Source organism: Simochromis diagramma, unplaced genomic scaffold (assembly GCF_900408965.1).
Source record: "Simochromis diagramma unplaced genomic scaffold, fSimDia1.1 OVJJ01000216.1, whole genome shotgun sequence".
NCBI classification, from domain to species: domain Eukaryota; kingdom Metazoa; phylum Chordata; class Actinopteri; order Cichliformes; family Cichlidae; genus Simochromis; species Simochromis diagramma.
The window spans coordinates 1,191,913-1,219,052 of NW_024386883.1; the positions used below are offsets into that span (position 1 = coordinate 1,191,913).

At 40.6% G+C, this 27,140-nt stretch overlaps 1 long non-coding RNA gene across 1 annotated transcript in view; it reads left to right on the top strand.

Moving 5' to 3' along the window:
- Positions 1-27,140, top strand: part of LOC120734206 — a 28,123-nt gene extending 983 nt beyond the window's left edge. Inside the window, exon 2 of the long non-coding RNA XR_005695980.1 lies at positions 1-27,140. This is a non-coding gene — a long non-coding RNA (uncharacterized LOC120734206).

Sequence of the window (27,140 nt, forward strand, 5' to 3'; positions counted from 1 at the left end):
ACCTTCACTACAGCCGCCTCTGTAGTAAAGGGTTTCTGTTTGTCTGTGCGTCTCACTGACCTCAGTCAGGTGACTGACTTGAATGTTGGAGAATATTATCTTTCTTTACTTTAAGAAACTCTTGGGTTTCTTTTGCTATAAACTTTAGATCATTATCTATTTGCATTGTGAAGCTCTGTTTGATCGGTTTTGCAGCATTTGGCGAAATCTGAGCAGAGAGCATTGCGCTGTACACTTTATAATTTACCCTGATGCTTCTTCTATCTGCAGTCACATCATCAATAAACACTATTGGTGTGGTTCCAGTCACAGCCATGCATGCCCATGCCATAGCATGTTTGACATGTTTGACAGATGATGCGGTGTGTTTCGGATCACGAGCTGCTCTCCTTCTCCAAATTTTTCTCTTTCCATCATTGTGGTACAAATTAATATCGGTTTCAACTCTCCAATTTATATTTTCCTGAGCTGTGCAGTGTCTTTTCAAATGTTTTCTGACAAAGTCTAATCTGACCTTCTTTTTCTTGATTGTACCCAATGGCTGTTTCTTCTTGGCAGTGATACACTTACCTCCTTGAGAGTGTTCTCGACTCAGTCGTGAAGTTGTTTTTCCTGATATAATTCTATATCAAGCACTAAAGTCATTTTCTGTGGTCTTTCATGCTTTTGCATTTTGCTGAGCTGGCCACTGCATATATGAGATTGACGATAAGGCCACTCCTGAACTTTCCGCTACCTCTCTGATAAGTTTATGTTGGTTTTTTAGCCTAATCCGGCCTCCTTCTGTCACACCTGTATATCTTTGGATCTCATATTGAGAGTTCCAGTGACTATGCAAGATCAACACTTGGAATCAGCTCCATATCTTTTATATCCTTAATCTGTCTTGGGATAACAAGGGACCAGGCCTCACCTGGCCATGCAACAGCTTGTCAACTTTCCAGTTACTTTATCTGAAAATAGGGGACGGTGTATAAATATGGCTTACTTCTTAAACACCGGTGATATCTTTGTTAAATTCCTTAAATTAAAGCTGACATTCGATTGTTTGTTTTAATATTCACTGTGGGACCATACCAAAATATAAATTGCATAGTCGTGTCTTTCAATGTTATAAGGTGAAAGTGTAAAATCAGACTACTTTAGCAGATTTTAAAATGTTTGCTCTGTTTTCCGTGGATAAAATGGGATCATTCTAAGCAGTAATGCTGTTAATTTAAAAGAAAATGCATCAAACAACTTAATCGTCTCCTGAAATCCTTTCGCACAATATTACATGTCAGATGGAGATCTATTAGGCCGGTCCTTCTGTAAAGCTGGCAAGAGACTTGTGGCCATCCCATCATTAAGTGGGGAATTATAAATCCTGAGAAGTTGTTAATCGCCACAGTCATTCAGATTCCATATAGACTCTACACGGCTGAGGACATCTATGAGCTGTGGAAGGGGCATGGTCCTGGGGAAACTGGGCCAATGCTATTGGACCCAATAGTGTTTAATTAGAGGGAGAGCTTGGCAGGGACCGATGAAGGAGAAAGGCTCTCAGGATGTTAGTCCAGGGTGAGAGGGTTCGCACACAAAACAGTGGCTTTTCATCACTGCATGACTCACTCAGTTTGTGTGTAAAGTATAGTGCATGTGCGTATGTGTGCGCATGTAGGGGGTGGGGGGAGAGAGAAAGTGAGAAAATGTGTATGTGTGCTTGTACTGTTTCCGTGTGTGTGTGTGTGTGTGTGTGTGTGTGTTTCTTACCTCACTGCTCAGGCATTCCAGTAGAGAAAGTGGTGTGAAGTGAAAGAGTGGCTCTCACAGTGTGGGTATTCATGGATCGGGCCCCCGTGGGCCAGTCAGGGCTCCAATGTTCACAGACAAAGCCTCTCCAGCCGGACCCAGACACACTCATATAGAAAGGGGAGCAACAGAAGGAGAGGAACGCAGAAGAGGGAGACAAGGTAACAAGGGGAGAGAAAATTGGAGAAGGGGTGCGAGGGGGGCAACAGGAGAATGTCTGTTGGCAGCTCCCTTCTCCCAGGAATGCAGGTGTGATCGGTTACCGTCTATAAGTGGACCAACCCAAATATTTTCTGCTCTGAGCTACAGCCTGGAGTTTTGTTTGGGAAAAATCTAAATGGATGCCTGTCTTTTTTGAATATTGTGTTTCAGATTTCCTAAGGGTTAAACCCGAGATGCTTTGTAGTGCCTCTCATCTTTACTGTACCTTTACTTTAAATAACTGTTACACTGGAAACCACTTGCTAACCCCGTATTCATCGGCACCTTTGTCCTTTTTTTTCTCTCCCTGCTGCCGTCGGACTCCATAAATCTCTCTCTCCCTTCTGAGGAAGTGGCTCCTCCCTTTCTTTTTACATCAGCCAATCCTCTCCCTCTCCCAGTCCCCTCTACTCCCACTAGCATTAAGCCAGCAGCTTGAGCTCTTTGGATTCCATGAAAGTTTATTCCACTTGGCCGTCCCGTCACTGCTCCCCCTGCCCTGGCCCCTTCCCTAGATCGGGTAGCCTGGTTCACTGTGTCCTTAAACAACCCGTGTGCATGTACAGGAAAGGGGCCCCGAAGTAGGGAGGCCCATCTCTAATCCTTACTTTTCGAAGAGACAGACTCGCACTGGAAAGTCTTTATACTGGCTTCTCTTTATTTATTTCTGGCTACAGTCATCACACAGTCAAATTACCACAGTCATCAATAACAGTGTTATCTGGTAGAACAGATGTGGTAAAACAATATAATACAGTGCGTACGACGACTGCTTAGCATGTACTCTGCAACTGATAGGAATCATTTAGAAAAGATACAAAAACATACATCCTGAAGAGAGATGTTTTTCTTCCACAGCATCTTTTCATGTTAATATCTGGAATATACAAATATTTTTTTGTTTTCCCTTTTGGACAGTTTAAGAAAGACCCCTACAGTGCAGTATTCACAAGGCGTTTGTGATGCTTTATAACAACTTTCACGTTCCCCATGAAAATCTCAATCAAAGGGCTCTTGTGCATCATGACTTTTGAATCGAATTTGCATTTTTAAAGAAATCAGGTGCAATTTTCTTTGAGATACATTACGTATTTCTTAAATACATTTATCTCATATTGAGCTGTAGCTCTCCTCCTGCTTGCAAACGTGGAGCCCTTATCAGTGTTAAAATGGATGGGTGGGTGGCACCTGCTACCATGAAATTGATGGCCCTGTCCTGAAGGTGCATAGTCACACAAATTGTAAGTGCACAGCAGCCAAGAAATGGCCAGAAGACAGATGATATTCGATATGTGAAGTTAAATTAATCATGAGTCCACTGATATCAAACAAAAGCTGTTGATTATGAATTAAAAATGTGTATTTTTTGAGGCTTTCCTGAAATGTATTGTTTACAAAAGTATATTGCTCAGTATGTCATCAGTTAAGAATTTGTGGGGATGTTGTAGTAACGTGGAAGATAAGATTTTGCCAGTTACGGCTGTGAAAGCATAAAGTAACAAGGATACTTCCCATTAGACCTTGTTAAAATATTTCCCCGTGAGTTGGACAGAGCATCTGGTTTGTTAGAATTCCTCGCCATTAGAATTCCTTACTGAGACAAGAATTGTCTCTAAGCCATGAATTCACCAAACTGCTGAAAACTGGAATAAAAAAAATCAAAAAAAAAATCACCAAGGTCACAGCACTGGCACAAAAATAAGATTTGCAATATGCACATCTTAAAAGTTTGATTACAAGCTGGTTAAATGAATGTGCTGGCATTAACAGTAAGCTGTTTTTTGAATGATTCTGTTGACAACTAAATGCATAAACCTACTATAATGAATGGAGCACCGTTCGATTTGTGCAGATGTTTTAGGGTCGACTGATTTGATTACACTTTAGTAATAGTAATAATAGGTGATAAATTAATCAGGATATGGCAGTACAACTCACAGTAGCTATAAAGATGCATAAAGACGACTAAAAATATACCTAGTTATATTGGAAGGTATAATTAACTCAATTCATTTAATGATATTTTATCTTCCTCTTATGGATGGTGCTTTGATAACTTCTAAAATCTGTAGATGAAGCATACATGATGTGACTTCAGTTTCTGTGTATACCGAACCTACAGGTGGATGTTGGGTGTAGGTATGCCTTGTAAAATCCTAAGTTGGGCAGCTAAAGCGGGGGTGGAGCATTTGAGAAAGGGGGTGATGCAGTAAGTGGTGCAGGATGCTGTCTGCCTGAGCTGTCTTAAACTGCTATAGCTACACCCCGTGTTTAGAGATGTAGCTATTTATATTGGGTTTAACTGTAAAACCAGGAAAGCCAGAAACCACAGTTACAAATCACCTATCCAACAATGTTGGGCAACTTCAGATGAACTGTTCTACAATACAAAACAGGCACAATCACTCTTTTACATTATAAACTAGGGCATGAATGGATGGCTATTAAATATGAGTATACTGAAGGCACAGTAGACACACTGTCATATGGCTCTACGATCCCAGTGACTCCTGATCCCCTCAAATCCCTGATGAGCTAGAAGCCATGACCCTGGCATCTGCCAGCAGTAGCAGAAGAAGCAGGAAGCTATGACTGAGTCACACCTAGACAGATGCTGCGTATGACAAAGTCTCAGCAGTGAAACTGCCAGCAAGCTCTCTGCTACTGAAACTCTCACAGGGCAAGATGAATCGTTAAACATCGATCCCGACTTCTTTGGCTCCAAACTACACTAAATTATGCGAAGCAGCTGCTTTACATATTTGGATCACCCTATAAGGTTTCTGTTTGGTCTAAAACTGCTGTAAAATGTGGTCGTCTGAGACGTTCATCAGTGATATTTTACAGTATTTTTTGAGTGTGTCCTAAAAAGGGATACTATTTAAAAGACAGCAATAGTTGTGTTAAACCTTAAACTCGTGTTGAAATTCTGTCCTTCAGATGAACAAAGTACTTAGAGATGCCTGAGAGAACGCCTGGTCAGTCACTCTGTGCTCCTGCTGGTATGTGTTGCAGAGGTGCAGCTGATTTCAGATGCAATCTTTGTGGAAGACTTTCTTTTCAGCAGCAGTGTTTAAGTTGATACTGCATATGTCTCAGATGGAAGTAACCAAGCAAACAAGCATCACACTCAAATTTAGCAACAAGCATTTAAAAGGTGCGGTTTAAAGTCGTACAAATACAAAAGATTTGTGGCGATTACTAAACCCAAACGAAGGCTTTTACACACCCATACAGGACTTTTTATTGGATTCCCATGCTCATGTTTTTAAAATATATGTGTCTAACTTGTTGGATTGGTCGGGATTGGGGAAACTAGTATCACATTAAGCAGGAAACATCGTTCCTGAAAAAATTCTTCAAATTCAAAGATGCAAATGAATATCCAGTGAGACATGAGATGTAGCAACACTAACGATCATCTATAAAATTTGAAATAGCAGAGACAAACAAATCAAATGTCTGACTGACAAGATTTAAACAGATACACTTCTTTAGCTGTATAAAATGTTAATGTTACTCATTGGATTTTGCTATAGTTACGGTATAAACCTAAATAAAAATGCTTGCTTTTTAAGAAGAGGTTTACTCTGGCTTTCCATTGACTGCACTGAACACAGAAATGTCACTAAATACTTCCAAGTCATTGCAGTCAGGGTGAATTCAACCACCCCAGTGTGTCAGACAACACTTTGTCCAGTCAACCAGGTTTGAAGACTTTATTTTCCTAAATTAGTTCTTTGGTTTTTAACATCTGTGCTGCACTAATTTGTTTTTCCAAAGTTGCGATTATTTATTGTTATAAATTGCAGTATCACTCCTGACAGTTAAATGTTTTGTGAATTTAGATTTTACTCCTCACAGTTCAAGTCTTTCTATCTGCGAACACCAGAATTTAGAAAGAGGATTCTGTCTATGATTAAATAAAGATTCATGTTTAGTTTTTAGTCACATGGATTTAAAAATCTAAGTAATGAGATTATGACTTTATTTTTTTTCTCATAGCCACTCCGATTGTACACTGTGTGGAGGCCAACGGTATATGAATATTTAAATATACGCACATGTATTTTCCCATCTTTAGTTTGCTGTGTGTGTTTGTGAGCAGGTATGCATTTGTGCGTACATACATGTGGTGGTGCATGCATGCGAGTTAAGTTTGATGTGCGTAAGTGAAGCTGTTTGTCTCGTTCTGTCCTGTGTGTTCAGAAATCTCCTTTTGCTGCAGACAGTCTGGGGTGCAGAAATGGTGCGGGGCGTGGGGGAGGTAGGCAGCGGACATGGCGGCAGGCCAGAATCAATTGGCAGTGTAATGAGATGGCCTGGTGCCAGGTAACCATGGAGCTACCCTCTTTGCCTGTCTCCCAGTGCAGAGTTCAAAATTAAACTGAATGAATGAGAGAGAGAGGGAGGAGGGGGGGAAGAAGGGGAAGGAGGGCAGGGAAATGAGGGTCTGAAACGGCAGGAGTGGAGGGTGAGAGAAAGAAAGAAACGGCAAAAGAGGAGGGTGGCTGATGAGGGGCTGTGTACTATTTCTAAGCTCCGCTGTAAAATCTAACTTGAGCCCTTATTTCTGAAAAAGAGGAGAATGGAGGGGGTAAACTCAATATCCAGCCAGGGTTTTTTATACTCTGGAATATCTCAAAATGCTGTTTCTATCCGTCTTCATTTTGCTTCAGTGCGCTGCCAGTTAAAAGTAGACTTTAAAGGGAGGAACAAGTGCACTTCACGTAGCAAAAAAAGAAATCAGACTCCATGAGTTTTTATCCTTGATGTTGTCCACGTTGAGCTGCTTCCTTCCTTTTGCGAGTCTAAAAGCATTTCTTTCTTTAATTTCCCTGCAAATCTTTGCATTTCTTCAACCCCCCTCACAGGCCCCACACTCTTCTTCCTGTCACAGAAGATGTGTTAATATTGAGCATTTGGCTGCTTTCTTAAAGTGATTAGTTCAAGTCAGTGGATCCTTCAGATGAATAGAAATTAAGTAATTAATAGAGTAATTACATCTTTTTCTTCTTCCTACAGCCTTTACCCCTGCTATGTCATTGTGCTTGCTCTTTTTTTGTATCTCTTCCTGCACATCATCTTCAAGAAGCCACATTGGGTAGTTTTTCAGTTCTGCTTTGGCTGACGTATACAATGGTGAAACACTGGTGTACAACCATGATTACACCAACTGAAGATCTGTCAAAACCTTTTATTAAAATAATAATAACACTGAATGTGAAAATGTCACATTTCAAAGGCTCTTAGTTTATAATCTGCATTGATTTAAATGTGTTAAGTGAAAACCAAAGTGCAAATTAAACAATTTTTTGTTTTTGTTTTTGAATGATTCGCACTATGAAGGCAGTAAAGTCAAACAAATGAAGGAACATTTTTTTTGCACAGTCCATCACAAATCCGAAACTCTGTATAAACTTATTTCCAGTGACAGCAATTGAGTTTTCTGCACTAAAGCTTACGTCTTCAGTGTGTTAGAAACTGGCTGAAACAGGGCAGAGCAAGCCACATATCACCAACATTTCTGCAACAAGCCACTAGTTTTTATGTGGTGATGAAAGTAAATAGATGCTATATTTATGTTGCCACCTGTCCTGATATGACCTGCGCTTTCACTGGGATGTCGTCTTCATTTTCTAGCATATTTAGAGAGGGGGAGTGCTTGATGTCCTGTCTGCACGGTACACCCTGTACAGTAGAAAAGCATGCTCAACAGTAGGCCTCATAGCCTGCGAAAAACGGCCAGGCACTCTCTGCTGAAATGGCCCAGACTTTGAGACTTTTGAGTGCACATTGACAGAGAGACGAGACAGTGGGCCAAGATGTCTGTGGTGTGGATTAATGGGGAGGACTGGAGAAAGGGTGCCGCAGTTGTGCGTGAGCAGAATATTTGATGGGAGAAGCGAGAGGAGGGAACAGTGAGGGACAAGCAATTGAAAGAAATGGGTGAGATGAAAGGGGGAAAAGATATAAAAATTGGACTGCAACATTCAGAAGCAAAGATGTACGAGTGTGAATGAAAAAATATAGGAAAAAAAATATATGTTGCTGCTGTCTCATGTATCCCACTGGTTCTTTATCCTGCTCTCTCCTGCATGAGTGCGTCTTTTCCACATTCATCCTGCTGCACTGGGTTGATTATGGGGATGAATTCGCCATGAAGGCCGTCCTCACGGACACCTGAAATATGCATCCTAGTGATGTTAAGTAGAGTTATTGCTAAATATGTTAAAGTTTTTATTTTTTTCAAAGATGAAAAACAATAAAAATACAGGCACAAAAGCAGAGAACGAACAGTTAATTTTTGTGGGTACTAAGTAAAGCAAATGTCGAAAAAACTGTCATATAAAACACTTTAATTATGAAAATTATGAGGAATTCCTTAATCGTCTGCACATCTTTAATCATTAAGCTATTTTATTAACTTTTATTAACTTCCTCTTGTGTATCTAATGCCCTTATCTGCTTTTATTTGACTCAACCAGCAATAATTTTCCAAAAAAGACAACATTTGGGGGGCTTAAAACATGATATTTGCATGACTTGACTTGAGTAAGCTTAGTATGTTCTGTAACCGTATTTAACAATTATACCAAACCAAATTATAAATCCTACACAACATTGTTTTTATTTCACTTTTATATATAGATTTGACCTAAAATCTCAGCCTGAACCCTAAACTCTGGTGGATTTCACAGGTGTTACTGCACGTTTGTGGAAGTTCATGAGAAAATACATTTGGAGTGGGTGGTTATTTTATATTTTGACTGCTATACCCAAAAAATTAAAATCACCCATTATACTTTTTTATTTTTAGGTACTCATGAAAGGATCATTATTATGTATAATGCTATTAGACAAGACAAGAATCATGGCTGACATCACTGGACCATCCTTTTACTGTGGGAAGCACTAGCTGCCAAGAAGTCACTTAGTGTCAGTAACAGGAGTAACTTAGGGTGATATATAGGTTCTTGTAGAAACTTCTTTATCACAGACACAGCTATGACTCAACTGTGAATCATAGCCTTAACATGATTAGACATTTACCAATGAAGTAATAAAACAAGTGAGAGTGAACTATTGATGTTGCCTTTCCTGTAATCTTCCACATATCAATATTTGCAAAATACACAGTATATAATTCTGTCCCTTTAAACATTTGAATGGGTTAAACATATTATAAATAATGTATTAAGCCCAGAATAGTTTCGTGTTTACATTTCAGTCTACTGATGTTATGAATTCAAAGGTAGCAGTGGTATTGTTCATGTCTCAGTGTTCTTATCAGCACATTCTTTCCAAATAAAAATATTGCAGCTTATCTTAAAAATGCTGTGGCTTTACAACATGGATGCAATAACAGTTTAAACAGTGCATCATGATCCTGAGTGATCTGAGTAATAAATACCCCCTGTGATGTGTAAATATTCATGCATTTTAAGGTATTTTACATACTTTAAGCTCATAATGAGATTAAACTCCAGCAGCCTGTTAAGGGCCTGTCTTAAAAAATGCACAATTCAGTAAAAGTACAGAAAAGAAAACCAGTGTGAAGTTTTGATTCAACAATCCTACAGGTTCAGTAGTAACACCCCAATTATAATGCTGAAGGTGTTTTAAGCCCAGTGGGTATCAAGAGCTATAGCTAGCATGTCATTATAGTAGAGTGTTAAAAAAGGTCATTATGTATTAATAAAAGCCTCACTCCTGGGGTGGAAAATACAAGTTGGTTGGATGTACAGCATCCAAAGAGGCTACCGACAGACCGGTGCAGCAGGACAATAATAAGGGCACGTATTGTAAGGAGACAGTTAAAAGGTCACAAAATCTAATTAAAACAATGAAATCCAGTTTTAATCTATGTGTCTAAGACCTGGATTATGCAGCACACTTGTCACTGCATTCACTGACATAATGTTACCATATGAAAAATGTTGGTAATGATTTTTTGCCTATTGTTGGCAGCCCTCTTTCTCTTCCCCACTTTCCCAGGCTCTGAGAGTGGCTTTAAGGGGTTACCTTGTTAGAGGTTTGGGGTTATGCCCATGTCGGTCGCTCTGTTTTCTCCAACCTTCTGTTTTTGGAGAGGCCCTTCTCTGTGTCGGCACCGTGACAGGGTTCTTGGCAATATCCTGAAAGTCAAATCTGTTCATTTAGATTCAAGTGGTGACCATGGAGCAGACAGCAGCCCATTGGCATGCTGTGGCAAAACTAGTATCCAGGGCAGTTAATATCCTGAACCCAACATTTGTCCTTTTTCATAACACTAACAAGCTGATATGCATGGAGGGGATCCGTGTGTGTGTGTGTGTGTGTGTGTGTGTTAGTTGTTGTTTTTTTTAAGAATGCCGCATACTCAGGCTTTCTGTGCAGTTTTTACCAGATTAAATTTTGCTTTTAAATTAGCTTATTCTGCAGAGGTCAGGGTCAGATACAGCAGCATCTTGCTGTTTTTCTAATCTCTTGCTTTAGGAAACTTTGGTTGGGTGGTTGCTTATTGGTATGAGCTTCACTGAACACGCTTCCAGTCAGCAAGAATGTGAGGCAGCCATTTTAAAATCTGAAATGGTTCTTCCAGTGCTGGTGAAGATGACCTCACTGGGAGGTCAGTCCCTCAGATTTATGTTGGGTATATTATGTGTATGATTAGTGATTTGTGTAAAACAAATGTAGACGCGCATCTGCTGAGACGCATGAGAGAAAAACCTTGTTGCTGTGAGTGATAAAAACAAGTGTACAGATTTAACCCGGAAAAATTTCAGATGGCTTCACTAAAATAACTGCAGCATCTTTACTAATTTGGTTATTAAATATGATGTCTGGAAAATAAAATCCCTTGCCCTTTTGAATGTTTCTAGTAGAATTTTGGCTTTATATCAGATAGGTCGTGCTTTTTATGCATCGTGACTGCAAGCAGCCAGTAAACAGCCTTCAGATACTCCACTAGAAATACCCAAATGTAAATGTAGTACTACCGACTGCAGCAGCCATGCTGTTTAACTACTGTACTGTTGTGACGTCAAGAGTGGTGCTGAGTTCAAATAGTCACGAGAGGAGACTGTTCAACATAATCAGTGATGTTTTTATTTGAAATTTGGGATTCAAGACGATAAAAGTGAGAATATAGCACAAGATTACATTTTGTTTTTAAAAACACTGAATTTATGTAATATAATAAAATATCCATTATTGATATGCGCATATTTTTAAAATAGAAATTATATAGTGGTTGAGCAAAAGTCACCTGTCCTGTGAGGCATCTGAGAGCATTTTTTTAAAAACAGCAACAACAAAAAAACAGCAACAACTTGCAGAGCATCAGGATTCGAGCATGTGCACGACGAACAGTAAACCACATGAACCTCACTCATTTACAGTTGTAGCTTTCCCCTCCCCACGGTGGCCCGAAAAGAGTTTCCAATGGACCGACAACACAGCTGTACGCCATTCGTCCGGTGTGAAAGACGGCTAACGGGACAAAGGGCACGAGTGAGGAGAGGGAAACGAGGGAGAGATGCTCGCTGAATCGCCCAGCCCACCCCTGTGCAGGACGGGGAGCACCTCTCTTCCTCTCTGCTCATAGCCGCTTTCTCCCGGCCCTCAGCCATTTTGGAGAGAGCAAAAAGTGGCTGCTTTCTCTCTCCCTCTCTCACTACGTGGCATAGCTTTAGAAAGGTTTCGGCTGCTGTGTTTGTAGCAGCAGAGAAGACACACTTTGCAGCTTGCACTTTGGGAGATATTATGTTTGCAGAGAAAAAATTCTGACGCGAAAACAAAACCCTTCCATCTCGACTTTTTATTTTTTAATGAATTTTTCCTTTTTTTTTTCGTTTCCCTTGAATTCAGCTGCTAAGCCTCTCTCCTCCTTGCTGTGCACTTTTCACTCATGCTGTTTCCTTTTCTTTAATAACTTGCGCTGTAGTTTTGGTGGCCGGTCCAATCCCTCTTTTCTTTTTTAAAGTCATGTTTTCTCATCTCTCAATTTGATTTTTTTTTTTATGTAACAGAGTTCAAGACAAAGGGATATGTCCATATTTTGGCAGCGCTAAGAAGAGACAGAGCAGCAGCCAAGGATCCTGCTGGGATCCAAAAAAGCCAAGCAGAATGAAGCACCAAAAAAAAAAAAAAAAAGAAAACACCACCCTTTCCTTTGCTTGGTCAGAAATTCCACTTTCTCTGTAGCCAGCCCTGCGCTGCCACTCCTCCTCATCCACATCTTACCGCATTCAACCTTTTGCCATTTCTCTCTTGCCGTACCTTTTTTTTTAAAGCCGATTTGAGGTTTTTGTACCCCGGAAAATGGGGACTGGACAACGGGTTATGAGTGCGTAACTAGGAGAGAACAAGGGGATGTTTTCTTCTTACTTTCGGTTGTGATTTAGCGTATTTTTTTCTGCTATTAGTGTTATTATTGTTGTGCTTCTTATAGTTTTTAGTCGTTTGTGTTTTTAAGGGTGTGCTTGGATCACCACGTGTTTGTGTGGTTTTGGGAATGTGTGTGAACGGGTGTATACTCCCTGTGAATGTTAGACTTGCTGCTCTGTTCCCAATCAGTTTCTGATGATTTACATTCTGCTTTTTTTGTTGTTGTTTTGTTTTGGTTTTTTTTTACATTTTTATTTTAGGTTTCTTGATTTCTCCTAAAGCGTTGGCCTACACTTCTCTTCGAGCCTGACTTCATCTGAGTGTAGAGGACGTTTGACCACCAGGTCCAGCTTATGCCTTACTGGTATGTTGGCGATTTACGAAACTTACAGTTTTCTTTTTGTGGAAGCGGTTCAAAATAGGGTCTAACCCACACAATGTGACGCGTGCGTGATTTTTATTTTATTTTTTTAAACTTTGCTTATTTTTCGATGGTGTTCGCTTTATGTTTTCTCTCCAGAAAATTTTCTAAGGTCCAGAGAATTGCATTATTGAATTTAATTTATTAGGTCATTGCAAATAAGAATCACTTTTATTTTTATAATAAAAAAAATACTTTGTATTTGGCAGCGGAGCGATTAAATGTGATTTGTATTTTGTCTTTATTTTGTCTTATTTAAGAATATATAACTGCATGTGCTGGATGTGTTGTAGCATTTGCTTTTTCTGCTCTGTTGGAGACGTGGTACTTGTTTTTATTTTAATCATAGTGTGATATTTCATAAAATTCGTGCAGCGCAAATATGCCTTTTTATTCAGTGCAAATTCATTTTCTTTAGTAAAATATTTCCTAGCGATGTGCGTTCTTGTGTTCAGATGTAAAACTATTTACAGTATACTATTCTGACATTTCAAAATTATACCTCAAAAGAATGTGATCAGTGGGGTAAACACACAAACACCGCATCTATTACAGTCATGTGCCCCGGCCTGTCCTGTGTACCATGGCCTAATTTCCACGCTCATCTCTATTAGATGCTTAAAAAGGACACATTGTATATCCCCACACTGAAGCAATCTTAATAAGTACAAGAAGTGAAAAATACATGAAAGGATTGATACTCAACGCGTGGATTCATTCTTTAAATATCGCTGAAATAGACTAAACTTTTTAATGTCGATGCATATTTTAGTTGCAGAAAGACCTACATGCAATGAAAGCTGTGCCATGTTGAGCCTTATCAGCGTTACAGTGTTGTCCATTGTGGTTTGAACACCCAGTAAGAGGAGTGCTATGATGAATCAGTGGAGCTGAAAGCTTCAGACAGTAGAATGAGTTGTCTGCTTAAATGTTTGTTGATTTCTCTGCTTCTTATCCGCTCTCAAAGTGTTAATGCCAGCTGCCACGAACCCGTAGATCCGAACTTGTGGTGACTGGCTGCACAAGCTCGTATCTATAGGTATGTGTCTTCCTGGTAAAAACAGCATCTGCCCAGTGCTTTTAAGAAAGGCGACTAGATCACTGGAATTATTTTGGAAGCAGGTTTTGACTGGATAACCATAAAGAGTGGCATTTCTTAATCCTTGATTCCCACAATTAAACAGCACTGACCCTGCGTGACCCTGTATCCTAGGATGCAGGATATTCTCTACCAAACTTATCCCACGTGTGCCGCCTCGATGCAGTGACCCCACCCAAATTTGTGGGTTGGGCTAAATGACGATGTGTCACAACATTGTACATGACAGACTATCTTTGGCCTCTACGTCAGTGTTGCAGTTAAGTAAGGAGGACAACTTATTGGTGAAATTTTTCTTCAGTTTCTGGTAAAATAAAATTACATTGCTTGTGGTAGTTTTGAACTGCTCGCCCGGCCCTACAGGGCAGCCATGCTGCAGCTTCCTCCAGTGTTCCGCAGGTTGAGGTAGTAGGTTGTATAGTTCAGAGTGACACCACAGGAGATAACTGTACAGCCTCCTAGCTTTCCCTGAGGAAACACCACACAATCTGTACACTGATGGATTATTTCATAAATGCCAACATCTGTGCAATATTTGTGTATGAGAGTTTTATCGCCTGGTTGTAAACACAGCTTCTCTGTCAGGTGGTTTTGTGTCTGTTTCTTAATACACTGAAATTTCTTCTGTTTAATTCAAAGTGTTGTTTTGGGGTTTTTCGTTTTCTCCTTTAAGCAGATATGGGAAGAGATAAAGATATTTTGCTAAAGACTTGCATGAACATGGCAAACACTGCATCTCGTTTGACACTTGGAAAACAAAGTTGAAACAATGACAGCACAGATTAGGGAGGGGGGGGCAAAGAGAAATCATTTCAAAATATGAGGAAAAGCACTAGCATGCTGCTGCAGTGATGTTTGCGGGACGCTCTAATGAAGGAGATGTCACTGAAGGGAAACACACCATACAGCCGCAGGGGAAGAACAAGGTCTTGGCGGCCAATTATGCACAAAGTTCACTTTCACTTAACCAAAACGATATACTTCCTCTGCGCAGCTATGTGGTAAAGACACTGCTGTGATCAAAACAGCCAGTAACAACTTTCACTGCTTCAAACCAAGAAAACCACAGGCCCCTGAAATTATCTAGGTTCCTGACTGCAATTTAGAAATGCGCTGAATTACTTCTTAATTTTGGCTGTGTTCAGTTTCTCGGGCTTTGTCTCAGACCGTGTGACCTATATCTGCTCTTCGGGCATATTTTCGTTGCATACTTTTGATCTCTGTTGGATACTACATTTTTTTAAACTCCCACTTTAAGGTGTTGGAATAGACGCTGCCAGCTATGCATACACAAGAAATTAATGAAAGTGTTGTTATTTAATTTGTTTTAACTGTTTGGGGAAATATGGATCTTTATGAGTAAAAAACAGTTTTTAGTTGTCCTGCCATAAAAGTATTTAACTTGCACGTAATCTGTTAAGCCTGAACTGTAAATATACATTAGACACTGGATGTAGCGCCGCTAGGTTAGAGATGGTATCCTACTCCTGTAGTGCGGTATGCTGCTGTGTACAGATGTGTAGTGCGGGGAGTGTCATGATGATGAAAGACTGTTTCCACTTAAACTCTATGCTCTCTGTCCTAAGGCCACCGGGTTCGAAAGAGGTGGGGTAAGGAGCTCTTTGGGCCAGAATGAAGAAGGGGCCCTTGGTACGGGGCAGCTTTTGCAAGAGCGCAAGCATTCAGTTACAGTAGATACAACGTGAATCGACTGTTGGGTTTTTCACTGTGCCTAATTATCCTTGCTTACTTTTTTCTCCCCCTCGCCCTTCTTCTAGAAAAGCGTATTCACACTTCTTTCTGTGCTCGGTGGTTTGTTGTTGCCATGTGGTAGTGCATTACATTATACAGCAGGAGGCATAAAGGAGCTCTCCCTGACTGACCCCCCACCCAGCACACACGGCCCACCCTCGCTGTGGAATCTGTGCAGGTTTTTTGTCTTCTTTGGAAATTTCTATAAATAGTCCCGGTTGACTCTTGTCGTGTTAGTGTGCGAAGACAAGGTGGAAGTAAAACTGAGCATAAATGAAGGGACCCTTTGCCGCACTGAAGCACACGTGATGCCTTTCAGACATCGTGACATGTGATGTCCGCGAGCAAGGAGAGATGCCTTAAAAGTGAATTTTCGATTCAAAAAAACGAAGAAGAAGAAAGAAAAGAATGAGGCTCTAATGATACAGAGAGAAATACAGCAAAATGTAAATGAGAGCTGAAGAAGTGAGAACTGTCTGCCTGATTTATTATTTTTAAATTGACTTCAAAATAAAAGAATGACCTATTTAAACCAGCAGGGGGAAAGGGTTGGGGGGCGATAGTGTTGAGACCACACAGGCCATTTTTCTGCTGTCACTGATCTCAGCCTATTGTGCGCTGTCCGTCAGAAGAACCCTGGTAATTCCCTCTGCTCCCCATTTGTCTCGCTTTCCTACCATCTTGTCTCGTGTCTTCCCCCCCCCTTTTTTTTACAAGCCTTTTCCACTGCTTTACAGTGACTAATACTGATAAAATATAAGACCACCACACACACCACAATGCTTCCAGTTACATTTCCTTTGAAGCTCCCTGAACTGGTGCGTTCACTCTCTCTTGCTCCCTCCTTTTCTCTTGTTCCCACCCTCCTTTTCTCCATGAAACGCACGCTGTAATACCCAGTCACTCACAGACACAGAGGGCGAGAGACACAGGAACAGAATACTGGACATGCTACTGGAGCAGGATTTTTCTTTTTGTTTGCCTTAAATGAAAAAGGAGCTTGAAAGAGACATTGTAAGATAAAACTGTGACTTCCTATTTGACTGTCTTTGCCTTCTCGTTGTGCTACTGTATGCTTTTGTTCTCTTCACGTCTCTCTCCCTCATTTCTCTACCTTCCCTTATCTCTCTTTCTCCATATACTAGGCCTTTTGTCTGTGTAATTTCAGCTGTGGGGAGGGAAATGAATGGGTGATATTTAGTTCCTTTCCCACACTGCTACTGCCGTTTTGATTCTATATGTAACAAACAGAAAAAAAAGGGGCAAGCAGAGGCTCTTCAGTTTTTCAGCCTTGGGGACTTGAGCCTGCAATCTATGAAGCATGGAAGGCAGAGGAGGGAAAGAAAATACAGAGGCACAGACACAGGCCGAGAGGTGTGATACAGCGAGACTAAAGCACCAATCAAGTGCAGAAAGAAAATATGAGACAGATGAAGCCAAGAGACGAACAGACAGACAGACAGAGGAAGAAAAAGATGGGTAGTAGTGTCACATGGAGAAAGGGCTGAGCAGCAGTAGGCAGAGGGACTACAGCAACAGGCGTTACACATTTTTTCCTATTATTCACTCCTGTCGCTGTTTTGGCACACTGTGTCTCAGTCTTTTTTTTTTTCACAGCTACTAACCAGATCTGCCAAATTCTGCCGGTAACCTGAACATCCTTCTTGTTTTTGATTTCTCATGTAAAGCTGTGACTCATATGGGGGAAGCTTTGGGGAAAGCTGAGATTGTACATTATTGAATGTGCGGGGCGATGAATATGCGCTTTAGTGCAGTAGAGCTCTTTTTAGTTAAAAATCAGACGTCTGGGGGGTTAAAATATTACTTTATCACTCTCTAAACTCCTGTTTTTCTCTTTCTGTATGGCTTCCTGTCATTTGCTCTTATTCTCTTGTATTAGTCAGCATACGTGTAACATTACTGGGCTGTGGTTCTGCTGTTTATTTTTGTGATTTTTACTGTTGGACCCAAGCTAAACAGAATATTTTTTCAATTCTTATGCTGGTTTCTTTTTCATGGATTGTTTTTGATTTATTATTGTGCATTTTTCCTTCCCCTGTAATACTAAATGTATTGTTGTCTCAGTCACCCTCACTGCTTTTCTATTCTATTCTCTTTTTTCCCCCATGTTCACCTACATTAAATCGTTAACCCAACATCTGCCCTCCCTGCCATCTCTCCCTTCATGTCTCTGTCTCCTTCTCTTTCTCTCTCTCTGGCTGCACATGGTACAGTCTTGCATGTCTGAGCAGCAGACGGCTAGACGGCAGCAATCTGCTAGAGCAGGCTCATGTGCTAGCCCGAATTATCCATTCAACAAAGCCTGAGCTAGCAGCACTAAAATCTTCCTCTATTCTTCTCTCCAGCATTCATTTTTTTTCTCCCCTCTCTCTCTCCGATTTGTGCCCTGCTACATCCTCTCTCCCTTTGCTAGGCTGACCGGCACAGGCGTACAGAGAAGACTGCGGCAGCCTCCGCCACCTCGGTCAGCTGGGTGAGTTTTTTCTTCTTTTTTCTTTTCTCCTTCCTTGCATCTCATCTTACCGCTCCTCCCAGCCTCTTATTCCTCCTCCTCCTCCTCCTCTTCATCTTGTGGGTAGTCAGATTTTATTCTGCGACCTGACAAATGAGCTTTCCCTCCATAAAGTCAAGGCGGCATGATTGACAGGTGCGGTCTCAGAGGACTGACAAGCCTGGCATGTCACGAGATCTCACTGGCATAGAGGGAGTAAGTGGTAAGGAGCTTGGACTTTTTTAGTGTTAAGGGTGTATTTTTATCAGCGTGAGACAGTGGCGTCAATTTGTAGTCTCTGCTGCTGTAGTCATCTGGCTGCTGCTGCTGCTGCTGCTGTATGCGTTCACAGTGCGGGGTTTGGAAAAAAAATCAAAGATGTTTTACACAGATTATTATTCTAGGTTTGGTCAGGTTGTGACAGGGTGGCAGAGCTATCCTTATGATTAGTGATGGTAAAGTGCTTCTGATTGGGTGTGTATGGCTAGAGTACAGTGTGCACAGCATGAGTCTGTTCAGTTATCATAAGATTATATATGGTTAGGTTTTATATTACATTTTCAGCGTGTGCTTACTGATGCATATCGATCTTTTGACTCATATATAACGATTTTGTTTGTAAATGTGATCATGGATGAGCTAAATGCTAACGCATGGTGGGGTTGTGCATTTTACCGAGACCAGACTCGACTTAAGGGGCAAAACTGAGACTTAAGGTAGAGCACCGCACAAATCGAGGGATAGAGGGAGCTGTTTCAGTCTCAGCCACAGTGCTCGTGCAGCAGATGATCTGCTGTACGTTGCACAGAAAAGGCCAGACCAAAAAAAAAAGAGCAAGCTGTACCTCTCTCATTCCCTGAGACCCTAACTTGTGACGTTTTGCTGTGATGTGCACGGGTTGGGTTCTTGGGAGCTGCGAGGGGCACTCACACATCTCTAACTCAGAACAAAAAAAGGAAAAGGCTTAACATGGCGGAAAGACACAAAGCACGATGAAGAAGGAACAGTTTTGCCTTTTTATTTATTTATTTATTTTTAAAAACTAGACACGGTGACATAAGGTTCGTTTGAGCCACGAATAGTGCAAAAATAAAGCGCGAAGGGAATGAAAAGTACGAACATTGGGTTTCTTTCAGGATATTGAGAGTCTGAGAGCCAGAGGCAGGCACAGTGTGCAGGGCACTGGGTGGGGGAAAGGGCGGGGGAGTGGGATAGATAGAGGAATGTGGGTATAAGGGACATGTGACTGAGATGGAGGGACGTCCAGATGAGGTGGGGTGACATGGTGAAAACACCCACATTTACAAAATCCTCGGTACAATGAATGAATGAGGAATTTGTGAGTTAGGTTACACCCTCAGTGACTAATGTTGCACATGCTAGCATAGACAAACCACACAAGAACCGCACCTCGCTGTTTAACCCTGCGTCATAAACCGTATAGTCATACATTTAAAGAAACATGATGTTGACAAAATAAATGTAATTTATACGCAGCGGGGAGGAAAATTATAATATAAACAGCATAACTTGAACACACAGCAAAGTGCAAAATGAAAGTCAGTGCTTTAGGGTATTTTATTTTCACTACTCAATCCACAGGCTCTTCATGCCTTATCTTGAGAGCAGCACAAAGTACTAGTGAGAGCGTGACTCTGAAAGCTCAGTACACTTGTGTTTGACCTCATGAAAATAATCGTCTTCCTTTTTCTATTATATCATCGATACCTACCCTTATATGCATTCGGCCCGCTGTTTTTTTTCTCTTCTTGTTACAAGCGAGTGTGAAGATAATGGTGCAAAACAGAATTACACAGTTGAGTGGGAATTGTAAGACACCTTGGCGTGCATGTCATAAGGTGACCCCCTCATCAGCTATGGATGAAAGCACAATTGTAGCGGCTCTCAGGTGCATTAAAAGGCTTTTATATAGTTTGTTCTGTGTTTTAATGGGCATCATTGGAGAGTAGGATGAGTGTGGCAGAACTGCTCCCTGCTTTGATGCATGCATGACAACTTCAGGTATCAAACTGCTGAGGACTAACATACAGTCCTCTTATGTTATATGTTTTCTATAACTAACATCCTTTGTGTCAAAATATGCACAAACGTGCGTCTGTTTGCGTAGTCGATCGGCGAACGCAGTAACGGCTTCGTTCTTCCTCTCCTTTTATTCATACTTGGATGTCCCCCTTTTGCATATCTCCTTCCTCCTCCTCACCCGCTGTGAAGTTGCTGCAAGTTTTCCAGGGAGCTTCAGCAGCATTTGAACCGGGATACTGTTTGATGTTTTGTCCTCATTCTTTCATTAGCGTGGATGGGATGTGATTATGTGCTTGAAGGACAGGTAGCTTTGAGCTCCGATTCTTTTTCTGAGCCTTAATTTGAAGCTGTGTTTCACCATTTCTGACTCTAGCAGCAGCCTTTTTTCTTTTTTTTTGGTCCATACAGCATCCTTGAGGAATTTTGAGATTCATTAAATCGGGCATTTTTACTATGCGGTCAAACACTCTTAATGAGCAATGACTTCTGTAAATGTGCAACTCATTTGCATTGTCACGCACTTCATATCTTATTGAGAGCTTTTGTCCTCTGCCTGGTTTCAGTTTACTGTGTGAGGATGAAGCTGGAAGTAAGGATGCAAGCAGCATGTGATGCAAGTTAGCCAAGTTTCTATGAGGGTAAAGAAGCAGAGCATGCTGATAAATAATTAACTACCCTGTAGAGTAAAATCTGACTTGCTGATTTCTTGAAGATGTTTTATCTTTTGTTAACTTGAATCCACTGCTGCAGACAGCTCCATATATTGAGGACGTTTTCTCTGTAATAGTTTGTTTAGAATAAGAAAACACTTTTTATTCTCAGTATTATCCCAACACTGTGATTTCCCATGTGTCTACAGAATATGCCCGCCACACACTGGATGCACATGGACGTTGTTTTCTGAGCTCATCTGGTCAGCCACTCATGGCCTTCATTTAGCCCCAAAACAATCAATGAAAATCAGGCTTGAGCATCTAGTCCATCTATTTGATCCAAATTAATTCCTAGATGGGCGTCCATTGGACTAAATATAACTGTACAAATATGATCACACCTCACCCAGCACGAACTGATTGAAAAGGGGCAGAAAAAACAACTTTGACAGACGTCTCAACAACTTTAAAACATGAAAGGTAAGAGTAGCTTCTTTAGGTCAGAGGGAAAGAAAAGACACTTAGAAAAGCGTTCCTTCACATGCAAACTTAGTTGAAAAGAGAATGATGAAAAGATGTCTTTTCAGGGCATTGAAAAGATATTTCTATGCATATAAAACTACTGAGTAATTTTCTGTTCTTTACAAGTCTAAAAGACATTTAAATAGTACACAGCTATTTAGGATTTCATCATTTAAAATCTAGTTGAATAGTGAAAGTGCTGTAGATGACTAGATTGTATAGTTGCAATAAGATACACATACATACATGTCCTAGGTGTCCTGTGACTGCTACTTTGGGCTATAGCAACCTGGAAATGTTATGTATATGCCTGCATAGCATGTAGAAGCTAAATGTGGTTCACCTTTAAACCAGTTACTAAATGACTCCCTTTTTTTCCCACTGTGAATCCACATTTAACGGTGCTTTGGTGAAAATATGTTATATAATAATGCTGGGTGCTACATCTATCCTTGACTGTAGCTCTGCAATCAGCAAACTATTTTAGCACATTCAGTAGATTTCAGGTGTGCGTGCTACATATCGACACTTGTTTCTGCTCAACTCTGCTGGTGAGCTCAAGTCTTTTGAATTTGAAAGGTGCGGTTGAGTTTATTTGTCTATCAGTCCCAGTCTTTGGAGATCAATTCCTAGTCTGAAATAGGATCAAATTTTCAAAGGGATGTGTCTTAAGGTTGGTTACCTTTCACCTTTCACTTTTCAATCACATCTCGATGTTTCTTAGAACCCTGCAAACATGAACTTTTTAAGTGTTTTTCCTGGGAGTCTGTTTATTCTTCAGGTTTTGTTTTTTAAATGTAAATGTGGTAATGTGATTTTTTTTTTCTCAGTTTAGTGGGGATTCCTGCATGGAGCAGTGCATTTGCAGCAGTAGGTTATGGTGTCAGTGTTCACCTTGTTCAGCACAAACATGGAAAGGAAGATTAGTTTAGACAGGCGGCGAGAAGGAAGGAAGAAAGATGACTAGTTGTAGAGTGTTTGAGTGTTTTCTGCCATATATAAATATATATATATATATATTTATTTATTTATATACTGTATGCACTGTATCTGACTGGTGTCATTCACCCACAGTTGTAGGCACACCATGTTTTTTAACCAGTCCTCTATGCATGATTATAATTTAATCGAAGCAGTAGTGCTGTGCGATACTGAAAATGTTGGTACTGATCCAGCGCCAAATAAATACAGGCCGCATACTGCCGGTAACAGTACCAATACTTTTAATCTATGAAGGCAGATTGTGGAGGGGAGAGCAGTGCGTCATCATTTATGAGAAGAATCCTCAATGTGATAATTCTGAATGCATTTTAATGACCACTAAATAAGTCTGATTTTTACTTTCCACGATAATTATCCAACGCAGTAAAACACACCTTTTCAGCTTTTCATGCATTCTGAAATTTTTGAAGACCCTGAAGCGTCAACCTCTGTTGTTTAAATGTGCTTTAGGCTCTAAATAAAATAGATATGACAGTCAACAAAAAAGGTTCCCACATTTTTCATAGTGCATGTTTGAGGTATATATTTCTAAAGAAATTATTTCTTTAACACAATTTAGCGGGCTACGTAGAGAACGTAGAGGATAGAGACGAGTATCGATGCTATTGCGCTGGTATTGGTATCAGATCAATACCAATACCAGCGCAATAGCATCGATACTGGTATCAATACTATTGATATTTGGATCGATAGTGATTTAGTGAAGCAGCAGGTAACAGTTCCCTGAGGTTTATGTGGATTTAAAGGTGCTGAATAAAGAGCTGATACTGTAAGTTACAAAACCATACACTGTGCACTTACTGTACTGTAAAACTCTTTAAATCTCATCAATTTAGAGAGTTTTTTTAAAAACTTTTTTTTATCTCTAAATATGTGAATAAACGTGTCTAATGTGAGTTATTAGTATATGTTGGGAACTGCAGATGTATCAGCTCTATATCTTTCTTCACCAGCCATTTCCTGCTCTCACCCCTTACGCTGTGACCTCACTGCTGCACTCTGAGTCCTGAGATGCCCTCTGATCGCTAGATGAGAGGCAGGACTTGAATTCAGCTTACTCTTTGTCTGCTGGTTGTTACACTAGCTGCTCCAACAGCAGCAGGAGCAGGTGTGTCTACCTCCTGTGCCATTCCTCCCCCCCCTCTTCCTGTTCCTTCATCACTGCAGTACGGCAGCTCTGTCTGGGAGGCAGCCATTCCATTGTTCTCGCACCCCCCTCTACCTATGAGTGCTCCTGTAGGTGCTGGTGCCGCTCTGCCCGCCCCACCCCACCCTGTGGAACAGGCTGGCTCCAAATCACTGTTATACTTTTCACTTACGTGCCCTGAGTAGGTTACGCTTATGTCTTTCTGTCTCTTCTCTCCCTGGACAGAGCTTGCTACACTCGCTGCTGCACACCGCCGCCATCTTGTTACTGCCTGTGCTACTGGTCTGCCTGCCTTTGCTGCACTCAAACCAAATCATCAAACTCAGCCTGCGGTTGTTTCCATGCCACTCCTGTTTGTGCGCAGCTTTGTCACAACGCAGTGCTGCGCACCAGCTACCGGACACATGTCGTTGCTGCACAGAAGCACCTGGAACTTTTATCTGGGTGTTTCTTTAATAGCTGCCACAGATTGGATGCTGCAGACGGTGTTGTCAGCACCTCTCAAACCATCAGTAAGATCTGTACCATTGTAATACACACTATGCCCGATGTAGATTTAGCTAAGGACTTGACATGCCGTACACCATTAAAACAAGTAAAAATAAGTGAAATGTTATTTTACAAATTTACAAATGATTCAAAGTGGCATGTCTTCTTCGCAGGATTTAAGAAAATTGCTCCCGTCGAAGAAAATCAATAACCACAATCTGTCCCTTATTCTGTGTATATATTTCTCTCCAGAGCCCATATGCCTGAGCACATATACTGTATATGCTATCTTTGTGAGCTTGTGTGCTGTAAAGAGAGGGTGGGAAAGAGAAAGGAGGGGAGTGAGAGAGAAAGAGAGGAATCAAGCGTCGGTAAGAAAGTCTTCCTAATTCTGTTTGGCAGAAACTGTGCTGTTTAACCATATGTGCAGAGAGCAGGCTTTGCACATGCTCAGAATGACTCAGAGGACACGACTTTCACATGTCTCAACGCAATTAGATTAACTAATAGATAATTTTCCAGCAAATATAAATAAGTTACAGTGAAGTCATAAATAATTTAAAAAGTGTGCACTCTACCTTGAATTATTTTTGTTGTACTCACAGTATGAGGTTAAAACATGGGCATTAGAAGGAGAGCGGGATACAAACACAGCAAGTATATTCCAGCTTATGGAAATCTTATTCCTGCATTTAACTGTGCTTTGGTGCAAAACAAGTGGAAGTGTGTAGGTGGAGGCCAGAGTGATACAGCAGTGAGTTCAGAAGGTCTTCAATCCTCTAAGACTATATGCCAAGAAGACACCATGCTAATGAAATCATAAAGACGGTGAAGAAAACAAGCTGTCCCTGGAGAATACATCCATGCATCGGAGGTTGCCAGTTTTACTTTACTTGCTTCTGGGTATACATGTACTGTAGCTTTGCAGTGATACTGTATTTATAAGGTCAAAGGCTGCTTTGCTTCAGGGTTAAAATGCTCTCAGCCTTTATCTTATGATTACCTTCATCAGGTCAGTGAAGATCACCCTTTGCCCCACCAGCTGAGTGGGACAGCGGGTTACAAGAGGTATGCAAATCACAGTAATATTTATTATGTATAACAAGGAAGAAAATGTAAAAAAGAAGAAGAGTTTAAATCACTGCTGATATTCCTATGAAATACAGGGTACAATTAGAATGAGATAGAAATGATCAAGATGCAATTAACGTTCATACTTTAAATATTGGACAGAAATATGACGTTGAATAATTTTGGCCACTTTTATACACAGTCCGCCATCTTTAGGTGCTTAAATGCAGTCGAACGAACGCTCGTTATAAGTTGGGGGTGGTTTCAGTTACAGAACCAGCAGTTCTGGCCTATTCAGAGAGCTCAGGTGGTGGAGCAGGTGGTGGAGCAGGTTTGGGCAGGACACTGAACCCCTAGTTGCTCTCGATGGCAGATGAGCTGTCTGAACACGTGTGGCCTATAAATGCCGATCGTCTAAAATTTGTACTTTTAATACTTTGTCAGGAATCATTTGCGGGCAGTCTGATTTCCGAAACCTTCGGATATTAATGCTTCTGCGTTTCTGCAGTTGTTTGTTTACGCGTCTTGTTATCAGGGAGTGAAATTCATACTCAGTCAGACTGAGATTGGCCGAGAAAGTTAAATCGTCTGCATCATGGTTGACTATAATCAATGCTGACATTGCTTGTTGTCCTCATTGTGTAAGGACGGAATCATTAGAAACACCAAGTAACAGCCTATTACGTACAGAGCAAAGAATTCGTAGTTTATCGAGCTACCAGGTCTCACGCAGAGTTAACTTTGAATTGATGATTAAAAGCAAACAATAGTCAACTGATAGTTTTCATGAATGTTATTAATCTAGTTTAAAATTTCAAATTCAGTTGGAGTTTCAGAGACTTCAGAGCAGATCGCTGAAACAATACCGAAGCAATATTGCTGCATTTAAATCCATATTTAAATCCGTCCGTCCAAGTCATCTTTAGGCAAAATGCAGGATATACTGTGGACTCATTACCAGTCTATCACGTGGCTAATACAGAACACTTGCAGTCCATCAGCTAAGAATGGCTGCATGATTAAATCCCATTTAGAGGAATTATTCACTGTCAAAAAGTCCAATTTATGCAGAAAGCACATAAGAGCAAATATGAATTTCTTACTGGAAGGTAAGCTCCATACTGGAACATCACAATACAAGTTCAGAGAGCCTGTCCAATGAAATAATTCATTATAATCCAAAGTGAGCCTTCATCAGCCTGGGAGTTGTCCTGCTATGTTTTTATGATCCAGTTAACAGAAATAAAGCCCTCAACTCTCCGGCTTGAGTAATGACGTAAGCAGTTAACGATTGGAAGAATTTCTTTTTGGACAAGAGCGGAGGACGTTGATCATTCAGGGTCAACAATGAGCGCCTCATTTGTTCTTTTTTCCCCCATTTGTAGTATAAATAGAAGCAGTTCAGCCTTCAGTGGAGAGTTTGTGGAGCATACTTACTGAGTGTCGAATGCAAAGATGTTGCATTCTTTATTATTCCATATCAACTGTCCTGGAATCCGTTACACCATTTCCCAGAATTGCAGTCCAAAAAGTATGTAAATCCCAGCTGGGAATGGGTGTAGAATCCCAAGGTTTGTGCACGTGACATGAACTATTCATTCTTCTTCTTTTTCTGTCAAAGCATGACTTCTTAAAAAGAGTTACAGGTGTATCTGGGCCCACCTTCTTGTTACATATATATAATGCACAGCTGTCAAAAGTAAATAAAGTAGAAATCACAAACGTCCTTTGTCAGGTGTTCACATTTAATTGCTCCTTCAGAAATAAATGCAAAATCTTTGGAAAACAGGATAATCTGCTAACAAGTGCCATTTCCTTACCCAGAGGACCCATACTTGAGACTTTGTTTCTCCCAGAATAAAATGTTTCCTCATTTTCAGTGAGGAACCAACCAAAAACCAAAAGGTTTTGACATTCATTGTTCTCCCAGAAGATGCATCTGCAGGCAATCCCTAACTTTCTCCTCTAGTGCTACCAGCACAATGATGTACAGGTGTATGTGGTTTTAAAATTCATAAGTCAGCAAATACTGGATGGATTTCCATTAAAGTTTGTGCCGATATTCA